Consider the following 15,238-nt stretch of genomic DNA (forward strand, 5'->3'; position numbering starts at 1 on the left):
TCCTCCCAGGCCCTGGGGAATGCAGCAGGAGATGGACGGGTGAGGGCACTTCAGAGTCAGCTGTAACGTGGCTCCCTGGGAAGTTCCTCAGATCCGACAACCTGCCAAGAAACCAAGTTTGTCAGCCCCCACATTTCTGTGTCCCCCCTTCTGGCTCAAGCAGAAATATCTCTTGACCTATCAAAGATGGAAGGGTGGACAGAATGAAGTCTTGTGGGACAGACATCTGCTCAAGTGGCAAAACTGAGTGGCTTGGGAGAGGCAGAAGCTTAGAACCTGAGTTCACAAGAGGCAGACCCAGACTGCAACCCTGAGACCCGACTCCAGGGTCCCACATCGAGATGGGGCAATGTGGATCCCTGCCAACAAGAGGGGCCAGGGCTCACTCCCAGCAGCTGCTGGGCCACTTGTTAAGCATCTCTCTCCTCTCTCTCTCCTTTGTGCTGGAAGTTGAACCCAAAAGCACTCAAACCTTCCATCTGTGCCCCCAGCCCTTATTTATTTATTTATTTATTTATTTATTTATTTATTTGATATTGGGGATGGAACCCAGGGGCTTTCTACCTCCAAGCTACACTCCCAGACCTACTTTATATTTGTTTGGAAACAGGGTCTCACTAAGTTGCTGAGAGCCTCACTAAGTAGCTGAGGCTGGCTTCGAACCTGTGTGATCCTCCTGTCTCAGCCTCCCAAGTACTGGGATTATAGGCATGTGCTACCATGTCTGGTTTATTAATCACTTTCAAGACCTGGGCTTAGCAGGGGGGATTATTTTTTGTGGTAGTGGGGACTGAACCCACTCTACCACTAACTACACCTCCAACCTTTTTACTTTTTGAATCAGGATCGTTCATTAATTTAGCACGATCTGAAACCTGCAGTCCGCCCGTTTCCACCTCCCAAGTTCTGGGATTACAGGTGTGCACCGCTGCACCCAGCTGATCTTTTGTTCTGTGACCACTTGGTGGAGTTCACGCTTCTGCAGAGGGGGCTTCACATAAAGGATTACGGCCCAGGCCCTCACTCCAGTGGCCCCTCCTACAACAGTCGGGGGGAGGGCACAGATGCCTCAGACACACTACCTTCAAGAACACATTCCCAGATGTGCACAGGCTACAGCTGGAACATATTCTGGCCTGTTTATCTGGGGCCTGGGTAGGAGTTCCACAGCCAGGAGCAGCTGAGGGAAAGCAGAGGGGTGATTATGAGAGTCCAGGGCCCCCCAGTCATTCCCAAGTATGAGACAGAAGCTATAGGAGTGGGGAGAAGATGGCAGGCCTGGCAATAAAGTGATCGAACTTTATTCGATCACTTTATTCCTACTTAGCGGGACGTTTTTCCCCCCTCTCTCCAGATCTCCATCCAACCCAGACTCTGACAAGTTCCTGGAGATTTAAAAAATGGTTGCCTTCAAGCTCCAAAATCTGGGGTGGGGTAGGAAAGGGAAAGTTCCTCCTTTCTGGAAGAAAGATCGAAAAACTCTTGGATGTCCCAGGGGAAGGACAAACCAATCCTACACTGCAGATCATCCAGCCCTAGGAACACTGGCTCCCCGCCCTGCCCTATTTCTCAGAGGCACTGAGTCCCAGCTGCGGCTATCGCAGGCCTTGCCCTGGCTCTGAGCGGGCAGCTGAGGTCCGCAGGCCTGCTCGGCACTCAGCCCCAGCCTGCTCCAGGGATGTCTGAGAGGCCGAGGTGGCCTGAGGCACCTTGTGGAAAAACCATTTCCCATCTGGCAGCCCATGGGGGTTTCTCAGCATCCCGCTGTCTCCTGGGCATCTGTGCTGCCGCTTGGGCTCCCTAAACCTTCGCTCCCCAGAACTCTTGGAGAACACACGCTGGCTGGCTGCAAGAGAGAAGCGGGGCATCCAGAGGTACAGAGGCCCAGAGTGGGGCCATTTGGGGGCTTTTGAAACTCAGATGGGGGGAGGAGGAGGACTTTGGCCTAAGGAGAGAAACAAGAAGTTCAAAGCAGAAAGGGGTGGGGGGTCTTCTCTGTTGGTAGTTGATGGGTTAGCTAGCAAGAGAGAAAAATGGGGAGGGGGCTAGGGGAGGAGAGGAGCAGCTGAGCAGGGAAGTGGGGCGCAGGGACTGGGAGTGGAGCTCACCGCGTCCTGAGGAGGACTCCTTAGCTGGGGGTCCAAGCCTTCTCCTCTCCCGCAGTCCAGCCTCGGGCCTTATATAGCGCAGCTGGTGGCTCAGCCTGTGGCAGCCAGCCACGGGAAGCAGCAGCGAAACCAGATCTGAGCAGGAGCCTCCCCCCCCCCACACGTCCCCTGCAGCACACAGAGGCCAGGACTTCACATCCAGATCCTTGGGGTGGGGTGGGGGAATGCTACAGGGCCCGGCGATGGCCCCAGTGGGCAGCTGCCTGGGCTTCCACAGGCCAGAGCGGAGTCAGGGGCTGTCGGGAAGTGGCTGAGTACTGCGAGCAGCCTGGGAGCAGGCCAAGGGCAATCCTACGCCTGGCACCTTTCGTGGCTCCGGGGACGATGTGCTCTCGCCTAAGCTTTGCTTGCTGACCCCCCACATTCCCCTGGCCCTGCCCCCCAGCCAGAGAGAGGACTTTGCTGGTCTTAGCACATAGCTCAAACTCTCTTAGGCGCACAGGCCACCCTGGCCTCTCAGCTGGGTGTGTCTGGTCTCAGCTGGGCCAGTACTCAGCTTCCCTGTTTTCTGCAGAAACACACAGGGGACCTCAGGAGGGATGGGGGACAAAGGAACTGTGGGGCACAGGATGTCACCTAGTGAGAACAGATCTCCCTTGTTCCTCCCCATTTCCCTCTAATGCTGGCTTGGTCGCACGGGGACCGCAGAGCCCCAGCATGTGGACTCTGCTGAGACCCTGCCAGATGCTCAGATACATGTGTGTGAGTGAGCCGCATCTAACTTCAGCTAGGGGTGCCTGCCAGCATACAAGCAGCCAGCGTACCCATAGGTGACGTGTGCAGCAGTCTGGGCTTTGGCCTTTCCTGCCCCTACTCCTGGCACCAGCATGAAGCTGGTTACCCATTATCTCAGGGAGTGGCTCTGGAGATAATCTTGGCCTGCATTTGAATCGATCACCTGAAGCGCTGTTGGAACACAGAATTCTGGACCCAGCCCCAGAGTGTCTGATTCAGTGGAGCCAGACATTTTATTTCTAGGGAGCCCCATGTACTACTGAAGCAGCTGGGTTTGGGACTACATATTGAGAATTCCCAGTCACAAGGATAGAGCCCCAGTGGGAAAGAGAAGCCGAGGAGGGCGTGCTCATGGGTCCGCAGCAGGAGCCTCCTGAGTGCTGCCTCGTGCTGCCGGCTCGGCCCACCTGGCCTGGGCTTCTGCCTTGTGCCAGCACCTGGAGGTGGAGGCCGGCCTGTGGCCGTCCACACCAGGACCACGCTTTCCACATACCCTCGCTGAGCTCTTGTTTGGGGCAGCCTCTAGGCTGGTCACCGGGAAGCCACAGAAGAGAAATGTCTTTGCACTCAGAGGAGAGAGTGTCACAGGGAACTGATCCCATAGCGTGGCAGACCCAGACCCTGGCTAGAGCCCCGTGTGTGCACACATGCTCATGCCTGGTGCCTGCGCTTTGCTCGGGGGGGGGGGGGGGCATGGATATACGTTGCCTGTCTGTGCCCCTCTCTGTGTGTGAGCAGGGCTTTGGAGCTCTGGTTTCTCTGAGCACCATCCTAGGCAGGAGCTGTTGGGGAAGAAAGTAGGTGTGGAGGGAGGATGCTGAGCAGCAACAGCCCCCACGCAGACATCTCTTAGAGCCGGGTCTCCTTCCAACCCCCAGCCTTTGGCCAACAGGCCCTGTAGCTGGCCCCGGTGTGGTCCAGCTTGTCAGAGCCAACCCATGAGGCAGTTTCAGCCATGGCTTTGACAGCAGATGTTTGGACTGAGTGAGGTTCATGTGAGTACTGCTGGTTTGGGGAACAGACAGGCCGAGTCACAACAGACAGAATGAAAGCCAGAGAAAAATAGAGACGTGGGAGTCTGAGGCCTCTTCCTGGCTCTCCGGCTGATTCTGATGTGTGGCCTTGGACTAGCAACAACCCACATAATCCTGGACCTCAGTGTCCCCAACTGTGCAATGGGCATCTGGACTAAGTGAAGTCATGGGCCCCACCAGCTCTGACACTGCAGGGTTTGATATATAAAGAGCTCAAACCTCACTTGGAGGAGAGAAAGGAAGGAGTGACAGTCCTGAGGAGTCTGGCCAGCGGTCAGAAGGCACGCCAGAGAAGCAATATGACCAGTGAGGCTGGATTAAAAAACAATAACAAACCAATAAGCCAGGCATGGTGGCTCCCAGTACTTGGGAGGCTGAGACAGGAGGATTGAGACCAGCCTCAGCAACTTAGCATGGCCTTCAGCAACCAAGTGAGAGCCTGTTTTAAAATAAAGTATGAACAGGCGTGGTGGTGCATACCTGTAATCCTAGTACTTGGGAGGCTGAGACGGGAGGATCACGGGTTCAAAGTCAGCTTCAGCAACTTAGTGAGTCTTGGTTTCCAAAGAAAAAATAAAATCAAAACCTGGTGGCACATTGCTTGTAATTCCAGCATTTGGGAGGCTGAGATAGGAGGATCATGGTTTGCAGACAGCCTCAGCTACTTAGTGAGGCCCTTTTCAACTCAGACCCTATTTCAAAATAAAGAATAAAAATTAGCCAGGCGTGGTGGCGCACGCTTGTAGTCTCACTATTTGGGAGGCTGAGACAGGGGGATCGTGGTTTGCAGGCAGCCTCAGCTACTTAGTGAGACCCTCTTTCAAAATAAAGAATAAAAAATAGGGCTGGGGGTGTAGCTAGGAAGTAGAATGCCCCCGGGTTCCATCCCTAGTACTGCAAAATAAAATAAAATAAAATAAAATAAAATAAAGAATTAAAAAAAAATAGGGCCAAGGGGTGCAGCTCAGAGGTAGAATGCCCCTGAGTTCCATTCCCAGTACCGCAATAAATAAATAAATAGATAAATAAATAAATAAATCAGTCTGGGGTGTAACTCAGAGGTAGAATGCCTCTAGGCTTAATACCCAGCACCAAGAAACAAAATAAAATTACAATAAATAAAATAAAATAGTGAGGGCTGAGGGTGTAACTTGGAGGTAGAATGTCCCTGGATTCAGTACACACACACACACACACACACACACACACACACACACACACACAGAGCAAGATAGACAGAAGAGGAAGGTGTAGGGAGGTAAACCAGAGGGCAGAGGTCAAGGTCAAGATAATCAGGCCTCCACTCAATGGAAGACCCCCAGAGCGAGTGACAGAGGCCTCCCATCCTCCCAGTTAACTCCCTCTCTCTCTTTCTACAGTGGAGGGCAGGGCACCCTATGGAGTAAGGATTTGGCAAAGTTAAAGCCATTTTGGCTGGGGCTATTTGCTTAGCTCGGTACCCAGACAGAGGTCCCCACTTACCAACCCCAAATGGTCAGTGGGTATTGTCATGTCTCAGAGCTAGAGACTCTGAGCTAGAATCTCTGAGTTCTAATTCCAGTCCTTACATTTGTGCCCCCCCCCAGCTCATAACTTACCCCCTCCCCATATTCCCAAAAGAACCCTTTCCTGTTCCCAAGCGGGACTGAGCTGCGAGCTACACAGGGCTGGACGGGGAATCGGAGTCGTCCCCAGTCTTCTCTGCACAAAACTCCTTTGAGGGAGTGGCTGCTGCTCCCCTCAGCCACGACTCCAGAACACAGAAGTTTTGGGAAGTAGCCATAGGCCTAGAATGTCTGGGCCGGGCCTGATGGTCAGCCTCAGCCACGAGTCCCCAGCTGGGGCTTCTGCAGGCTCAGCTAGTGGGCAGCCGTTCAAGCCCCTGCCTGGACCACATGAGGGCTCATCCATCACCCCCGCCCCTGCCCGGGGATGAAAGGACTTGAAGCCAGTTTAGCCAGGTGGCCCGTGACCCAAGCCTGTGGCCTGGGGTCCCCACCCTGCTCTCTGGAAAGGCGCTTGGGAAGACTCGGAGGGGGCTGACCTAATCCTGCCGGCTCCCGAGGGGGTGTTCTGTCTCTAACACCCACTGACTGCCTCCCCACCCGCCCGTTCATCCCTCTGTGGCCTGAGGCTTTGCGGGCCTGGGTGGGGACTCGCAGCTGTTTGGTGATCCTGGGAGGCTAGAAGCCTTGGCTGCAGCTCTGAGACGGAGGGGCTGCTGAACCACCACCTGAGAGCACAGAAACCGGGAGTCCAGGGTCCTGGGGGCTCACCCGCGGGCCAAGCTGTTCTCCCTGTCCTGGGTACAGTCTGTCATTGGTCTGCCTATGCACTTTATAATCTTGTTCCTCAGCCTCCCATCTTGAAATAGAGACCTTCCCCTCTACCAGTGTGACTATTCCCATCTTGCAAAGCCCTGTCCCACACTCCTCCTCCACCCTCTCTCCCCCAGGCCCTTCTTCATTATTCCTTCCACAGATAGTGGATAATAACGTTTAGCCATAATCGCATGGCACTGGGGAATTTACAAAGCCCATTGTCGAAGACCCTCTCGCCTTCGGTCTCACAGCCAGTCTCTGAGGGAGAGACGCTCATGCCGGCTGTACAGGAGAGCTGAGGTTCAGAGAGGTGACGTCACTCGGATCTAGTAGGTCTTCAGCTCCAAGCTCCCCGCAGCCCCGAGCCCAGAGGTCTAATGGAGACCTGGCCATGGTACCCTCAGCTCAGAGGAGCCACGATGGAAACCATGCCGACCATATGTTCTTCAGGGAGAACATGCCTACAACGGTCTAGCCACCTGCCTGCACACGATGCCTGTTCTATACAGACACTCATTCCAAAGATGCTCCTATCTAGCACATTCTAGCTATTTATCCCACTGTGGTAGATTAAAAATGGCCACAAAGTCTTTGCAACTCTACCACTGTGGATGGAGTGGAGCCTCTTTATTCCCTCCTCTGACTTGAGCTGGCTTTGTGACTTGCTTGGAATAAAGGAATAAGCTAGTCGTGGTGTTGTGCAGGTTCTGGAGTGTAGGCCTCAGGAGGCCTTGTAGTTTCTACCTTTACTGTCTCGGAACACAGCCATCTAGGGAAGTCAGTCTCCGCCTGCCAAGTGTGGACATGGGCGTGAGCCCCTCTCAACCTTCCCCCCTCGCAGTCATGGGAGCAAGGCCAGACGCGGCCAAGCAGGGGACTGGCCCGCCCGACCCCGAGTCATGAGAAACGACAAGCCAGTGTCTCAAGCCACAGAGTTTCTGGGTGTTCATTATGCTGCAAGGAATAACAGCACCACGTGCGCGCTGGGCCCTCACACGCCCTGCCTGGGCCAGCCCAGGCGCCGCAGCAGGCGCCATGGCGATCAGTGGGGCGGCCAGTGAGGGAAGGGAGGCCCTTGGCCAGGGGAGGCGCCCTGGCTTGCCGGCCACCACCTGGCGCGCCCTCTACAGCATCGCCATGATGGCGGGGTGGCTGCTTCTAACTTCTATATGGAAAAAAGAACGCACAGAGGTTTACACAAAAGTATTCAGAAGACACTTAAAATTTTCCAGACATTTGCAGTGCCTGAAATAGCCCACTGCTTAATTGGGATTGCGCCTACTTCTGAGCTTGTGGCCAGTGTCCAACCGAGTCCCAGAACCTTCACGGCGGCCTCCTCACACAGTGTAAAGCCGATATAATCTTCTTGCCATCTTATATCCTGTTGGAGTTGCCGGTGAACTTCTTACAGTGTATGCTGCCTTGCCTTATGTGAGAACACTGGAATGTTTTCAGTAAGACTTCCTAATAAATACAATGTCTCTGTTGACTACTATTATTTTCTTCTTATAATGATTACTTCATATATACCAGTGTTTCTACAGCTCTTTTTTTTTTTTTTGTGGGTCTGAGGATGGAACCCAGGGGCATTCGACCTCTGAGCTACACCCCCTGCCCTGTTTTTTTATTCTTTATTTTGAAACAGGGTCTCACTGAGTTGCAAAGGGCCTCACTAAGAAGCTGAGGCTGTCAGCGAACCGCGATCCTCCTGTCTCAGCTTCCCGAATGCTGGGATTACAAGTATGAGCCACCACACCCACGGCTCTATTTTCATACATTATGTCAAAGAAGAAAGGTGCTTCATGGAGAGGTGATAGTAAAAAATAAAAAAATAAAAATAAATAAAAAAGGATGATTAAAATGATCCCTGCATTAGCCGGGGGTGGTGGCTCACACTTGTAATCCCAGCATTCAGGAGGCTGAGACGGGAGGATTGCAGTTCAAGGACAGCCTCAGCTACTTAGTGAGGCCCCTCTGAGGCCCCTCGCAACTCAGTGAAACCCTGTTTCAAAATAAACAATAAAAAATTGGGCAGGGGGTGTAGCTTGGAGGTCAAATGCCTCTGGGTTCCATCCCCAGACCTTCCAAAAAAAAAAAAATACAAGTATAAAACCGGGCGTGGTGACGCACACTTGTAATTCCAGCATTTGGGAGGCTGAGACAAGAGGATCGCACAGGATTGAAGCCAGCCTCAGCTAGTAAGGCTCTCAGCAACTTAGTGAGACCCTGTTTCTAAATAAAGTATAAAATAGGTCTGGGAGTATAGCCCGGAGGTAGAAAAGCCCCTGGGTTCCACCCCCAGTACCACAAAATAAAAATAAATAAATAAATAAATAAATAAGAAAAAATACAAGTATATACTTGGTCCTGATGGTAAAAAAGAAAAAAAAAAAAAAGAGAGAGAGATTTTGCTTGCTTGCTTGCTTATCTCCGATGGCTGGCCTTGGATTTTTTTCCCGGACTTTCTCTTTCAAGATCAATGGAAGGTGGCAGGTTCCTCTCCTGGGCATCACCTACTCTTTGACGTCTCATCATGAGGGCAAAGCAAGACATTTATTACAGAAATGCCTGAACACACAGGGAAGGGCGTGAGCTTGGTGGAGACCCACCCTGGCGTGTGTCCTCCAGACTCAAGGGCCACTCATTCCCACGTACTCTTGCCCATCCTCCTTATCTGAGGCCTGGAGACCCCCCAAAAGAGCCTACCCTTGTGGCAGGCCCCCTGCTGACAGTCCTGTGTTTACAGCAACATCCCCCAGGATCCCAATCCACCCAATGCAGATCTTCTCTGCTACCAGTTTCATGGGTCACAGCATGTCTTCCTGGGTGAGGCAGGGCCGTGGGTGACTGGCAGGACTAGGTGAGGATGTCGTGGGCCTGGTGCTCCACCAGCATCTCCATGCTCTTCACGTCCGTGCACCAGAACTCCAGGCGGTCCTTCATTCCCTTGATCTGCTGCAGATCCAGCACACGGGGCTGTACCCAGGTCATGTGCACACGCTTGTCCACCTCATCAATGCTGCCCCTCACCAGCCCCACGGAGAGTGCTTCATCACCAGCAGCTCCACCTCGTTCACGGAGATTTTAGCATTTTTGGCAATTTCTTCAAAAGTAAGCTGTTTGTGGTTGGCAGGCCGTGTGAAAGTCATCTCCATGAGGCACGGCAGCTGGATCTTCCTGAGAAGCTGGCCCTCGTTGGCTGCTAAGTCAGGCTGCTGGCCCCAGGCCGTCTTCAGAGTCTGGAACCTGTCTACATCCCCACTGTTGAAGGCGTAGAGCGTGTCGATCAGCCACTGCCGGTCAGTGCTTCTCAGTGACTCCAGCACAGGGTGCATGAGCAGTTCTCCAAAGTTAAAAACTCCCTCACCGAGAAGTCCTGCCAGTCCCAGCGTGAAGGCTCTCTCCTGCTGTTCTGACACTGGTAGATCCTTGATGTCAACGCAGCCCAGGAAGCGCAGAGCATCTTTGTAATAGGATGCGTGGTTTCTGATGGTTTGATAGTATTTACTGGAGAGGTCATAGAAGCGACTGTGAACTGCTGTGACACCAGGGAGGTTGCTGAGCATCTATTCAACATCTTCAATCGTTTCCTTTGTAACCTGGAGGTCCCCGATGTTTAATTTTAGGGCTCCAATTGCTGTTTTACACAGGATCACTGCCTCATCGCTGCTTTTCACCTTTTCACGTGTTTTTTCCAGAAAAGTAAGAGCCACATTAGGATCAGTCATCTGTCTAACCGCATGAAGAATTATTTCTACCAGGGACAAAGGGTTCACCCTTTGTTCAAATTCACTGACGAAGTTTTTATAAATCTTAATGAGACCATCTCCTTGGGCAAAGCAGGGGTCCTGTACAAAATCAAGCACCTGAAGTGTCAGTTGATGCCACAACTTCTTCGTGTAGAGCTCCTCCAGACGGTGCCACACGGCCGCCTGCCCGGGCCTGGAGCTCTGGCTCTGCTGTAAGAAGCCCGGTACGTCCTTCATGATTGCAGGAAGAGCCAGGGACCGAAACCCACCAAAATGTCAGCGCCGCGGGGAATGCGGCCAGAAGTGCTCTAAAAAATAAATATTGACATGATCAACACAGATGAGCCTGAGAACACTATGCTAAATGGGATAGCCCATTAAAAAAATAGATACCGAGCCGGGCGTGGTGGCGCGCGCTTGTAATCTCCGCGTTTGGGAGGCGGAGACAGGAGGATCGCTCAGGTTCGAAGCCGCGCAGGCTTAGGAGACCCTGTTTACAAATAAAAATATTATAAAGAGGTTTGGGAGTGTGGCCCAGAGGTAGAAAGGTTTCCAGGAGCCCCAGTACCACCAAATAAATAACAAATAAATAATAAATAAACAAATAAATAATAAAAAATTTAAAAAAAGATTATGATGTCATATCATAACATTGTACTAAGGTCTTTGGTTGATAAAGGCTGTTCGATATGGCATTATCTTATAAAAATCATGTTCTGATAATCCCTTGTGGTACTTTCATAACTTACATGTTTCCAGCTATGATCTGAAACAGGCTCATTTTATTCTGAATTCCATTGAATTGTAAAAAGTCTTGTAATAACAGACACACTCTATTCTGAAATTCTTTTTTTTTCTTTTCTTTTTTTCTTTCTTTTTTTTTTCAATGTACTGGAGATAGAACCCAGGGTCATTCTACCTCCAAGCTACACCCCCAGCACCATTTTTTTTTCTTTGTTTTGAAACAGGGTCTTACTAAGTTGCAAAAGACCTCACGAAATAGTTGAGGCTGTCCTCAAACCTGCGCAATCCTCCTATCTCAGCCTCCCAAATACTGGGATTACAAGCGTGCACCACCATGCCTGGCTTCAGTTTTCAGTCTTTAAGTGGAATAATTTTTCAGGGAGTTTCTCTCTTTGGTAACATATTATAAGAATTTTCATATTTATTTTATTAAACGCCTGCCTTGTGAAAAGTATTTTAAATTATACTTCACTTTTTTTATTAATTTTATTTGTACTCTCCCCCAAACAGCCTCATGTTGTGAAATATCTTGAAGTAGGAATTGTAATTAACTTTTTGTGTGTGGTGGGCATCTGGGATGTTACCCAGGGGCTTTCAACCTCCTAGCTACACCCCCTGCCCTATTTTTTAGTCTTTATTTTGAAACAGGGTCTCACTGAGTTGTGAAGAGCCTCACTAGCTGAGACTGACAGTGAACCGCGATTCCCCGGTCTCAGCCTCCCAAATTCTGGGATTACAAGCGTGCGCCACCACACCTAGCTGTGATTAACTTTAATAAAAGTGAAAACATAAAAAGAAGAGAGATCATGGCAAACGTTGGCTACAAAGCAACGCTCTTTCAGCTGCAAGAGACAAGGGCACAACTTGGATTGGTTTAAGCAGAAAAGGAATCTTGGGGCTCTGATGACTGAAGTCCTAGGAAAAGTTGGATCTGGGTCCACAGCCAATGTTACCATACCGTTCTTTCCAAATTTCAACTACAAATTTCAGTTTCTAATAGCTTTATTTTCAAGGAGTCTGTATTTTCCAAAGATGATTACAATGAAATCTCCTATTCCTCATGTTCTTGTACCATGGGACTGTTACTCCACCATCGAGATACAGAATTGAGCTGAGCATGGTGGCACATGCCTATGATCCCTGTACCTGGGAGGCTGAGACAGGAGAATTACAGGTTTAAGGCCACCTTCGAAGACTTAGAGAGACCTTTAGCAACTTAGACCCTGTTTCAAAAAAAAAAGGGCTGGGGTTATAGCTCAGGGTTAGAATACCTCTGGGTTTAATATCCAGTACCACACACACACACACACACACACACACACACACACACACACACACATTGTAATACATATTATGTATGTGTATGGGTATGTGTGTATATATATATATCTCAGTCAAGTCCACTATGAAAGCCTGACGTACCTATAGGATATAATGAAATGGTTGTTATTTGGGCTACAAAGAGTTAGGGTAGTAGTCGGGCGTTGTGGCACATGCTTGTAATCCCAGCATTTGGGAAGCTGAGATAGAAGAATCCAGATTCACAGACAGCCTCAGCTACTTGGTGAGGCCCTTTGCAACTCATTGAGACCCTATTTCAAAATAAAGAATAAAAAATAGGCCTGGGATGTAGCTCGGAGGTAGATTGTCCCTAGGCTCCATCCCTAGTACCACACACCCACAAAAAAAGAGTTAGGGTAGTTTGTTACATAGCAACAGAAACAGGAACAGAGACTTAATCCATGTAGTATCTCCCAGAAGCCTCAGGTTCCTTCTAGCACATCTCAAATCCCCAGTGGAAAGAGTGTCTCCCAATTGTTCCAGAAAATATCATGGGAAAAGTTCTCATTAGTCCATTCCCAACCTGGCCCTATAACCATGGGGATGGGAAGCTCTGATTGGCCCTCTTCTCAAACAGGGGAATAGATCAACCCCATTAGAATTTTCTTCTCAAAGAAAAGTTGTGGGGCTTTCACCAGAAGTAGGAAGAATGAGCCGGTCGTGGTGGTGCACACTGTAATCACAACTCTGAGAGGTTGAGACAGGAGGATCATGGTTCACGGCTAGCCTCAGCTACTTAGTGAGGCCCTTTGCAACTCAGTGAGACCCTGTTTCAAAATAAAGAATAAAAAATCAGGCTGGGGGTAGAGTTCACAGGTAGAATGCCCCTGGGTTCCATTCCCAGTACCACACACACCAAAAAAAAAGTAGGAAGAATGATGCTGGAAAGTAAAAAATGACCTGCACCCACTAAAAAGACAGCTATAGAGAGCACTTTCACAGCCGCTGGCCTCGGAGTGCACCCATCATTTGTTCTGCTGCAAACCTGAATCTTGTCATCATGTCAACACCTGCCAGAGGAGCCGAGTGACCCTGAACAGCTCCAGCTCGGGAAGTGGGAGAAAAAGAAAGAAGCCCTGGAGCACACTGGTCGCGGCGTGAACTGCACACTGGTCGCGGTATGGACTCCACTCTGTTATGGTGTGAACTGCACACTGGTCGCGGTATGGACTCCACTCTGTTATGGTGTGAACTGCACACTGGTCGCGGTATGGACTCCACTCTGTTATGGTGTGAACTGCACACTGGTCGCGGTATGGACTCCACTCTGTTATGGTGTGAACTGCACACTGGTCGCAGTGTGAACTGCAGCCTGCAGGTCGGCACTGGCCTGGGAAGGGCGTGCTTACTTGTGGAGCTTGTAAGTGGGAGCAGATTCCCAGAGCATGGGCCATGGGACCTGCATATAACCCCAAATCCGTGAAGTGGAGCTCTCACCCTCTGCATAACAGGTTTGCCTGGGCCACAGCAAAACACTCCTTGAGCTGAAAGCGGGCTCACCTCAGCATCCCTATGGTACATTTGCCACAAGCAGAGCCTGAGGTTTGCACCCAGTATCTGTGGTGCTCACTCCACACACCAGAGGCCTGAATGTGTCCACTGTCAACTGTGGAAGAAGAGGAGGACTGTAGGTTCAAGGCCAGCCTCAGCAACTTAGCAAGATTCTATTTGAACAAATAAAATGGGCTGGGAGTTTAGCTTCAAGGTAGAATGCCCAAAAAATGAAAAAACAAAAACAAAAACAAAATGGTTCTCACTAAGTTGCCCAGGCTGGCCTCAAACTTGTGATCCTCCTGCCTCAGCCTCCCAAGTGTTGGAATTGCAGTGTGCATTACTGTGCTGAGCCACATTCCCGGTTTTGTGTAGGGTCGGGTGCACATTCACCAGGGTGTTCCCACTGCCCTGTTCACACTCACCGGGACATGTTTGGTCCGGTTGTTCAGAGCTTGCCTGACTCTGCTGCTCTGCTTACCAGGCCCCGAGGCCTCTCCACGACTCCCCAGAGAGGCCCCAGATGGCTCTGGGTGTGGTATGGCTGTAGCTCTGACCAAGATGCTGGCAGCCCAGAAGAGCGCGCAGCGGGGCGGGGACGGCGGCGTGGCCTGGGAGGAGGGAGGTGCGCGGCAGTAGCTGCCTCACTGTCCGTGTGTTCGGCACACGTGGCTGTGTGGTTGGCTAGAGCCATGGAAAGTCAAGTGCGAGGAGCCTCCCTCTTTACCAGCTCAATCCTTTGCCCACACGACGCCCAGGCCATAAGGATTTAGTCCCTTCCCCAGGTCACCACCAGGACTCCTGTGCAGCAAAGGGGAAATGAGTCTAGGAAGGCTGGAGGCCCTTGCTGACCAGGCCTGACAGCTGGGAAGGGACGGAGACAAGACATGTTCCCTGCAGAGATCGTTCCTAGTGGGTCTGCCTTCTGTTCCAGAAGTAAAGCAGTTTTATGATGGTTGAATTGGAATGTTCCCCACCCCCGGCCCCAGGAGAACAAACACTTTGAGGAGAGGAGGTTGAACAGTGGTAGGAAGGCAATGAAAAGAGAAGGCGTTTGAATACCCTAAGTTTTAAAACTTGAAGTGTAATTTTCTTTTCTTTCTTTTTTTCTTTTTCTTTTATTACTTTTTTTTTTGTGGTACTGGTGGTAGAACCCAGGGACATTCTACCTCCAAGCCACACCCCCAGCCCTATTTTTTATTCTTTATTTTGAAACAGGGTCTCACTGAGTTGCAGAGGGCCTCACTACGTAGCTGAGGCTGTCCGCGAACCACGATCCTCCAGTCTCAGCCTCCCGAATGCTGGGATTATAAGCATGTGCCACCACGCCCGGCTTGAAATGTAATTTTCATCCTGTAAAATTCATCATTTGAATGCACTTATTTTGACAAATTCAACCACGTAACTGCTATCACAATCTAGATATAAAATATTTCCATCACTTCAGAGTTTCCCTCTGCAATTACCACTCCCTGCATCCCCAGCAGCTGGCAACCACGGATCTGTTTCCTTCTCCTGTAGTTCTACCTTTTTGAGAATGTCATATAAATAGAATCATATGAAACGAGCCTTTTGAATCCGCTTTCTTTCACTTAGGATAATCATCCTTTTTTTTTTTTTTTTTTTGCGGTAATGGAGATGGAACCCAGGGGCAT

At 50.5% G+C, this 15,238-nt stretch overlaps 1 pseudogene across 1 annotated transcript; it reads right to left on the reverse strand.

The window, feature by feature from the left end:
* Positions 1–9,114: 9,114 nt before the first annotated feature.
* Positions 9,115–10,244, reverse strand: LOC308260498 (26S proteasome non-ATPase regulatory subunit 13-like; annotated as a pseudogene). The gene has a single exon. The product of its transcript is annotated as a 26S proteasome non-ATPase regulatory subunit 13-like (transcript).
* Positions 10,245–15,238: the final 4,994 nt, after the last annotated feature.

This window comes from Muscardinus avellanarius (genome assembly GCF_963383645.1).
Source record: "Muscardinus avellanarius genome assembly, chromosome: 3".
Taxonomy (NCBI): domain Eukaryota; kingdom Metazoa; phylum Chordata; class Mammalia; order Rodentia; family Gliridae; genus Muscardinus; species Muscardinus avellanarius.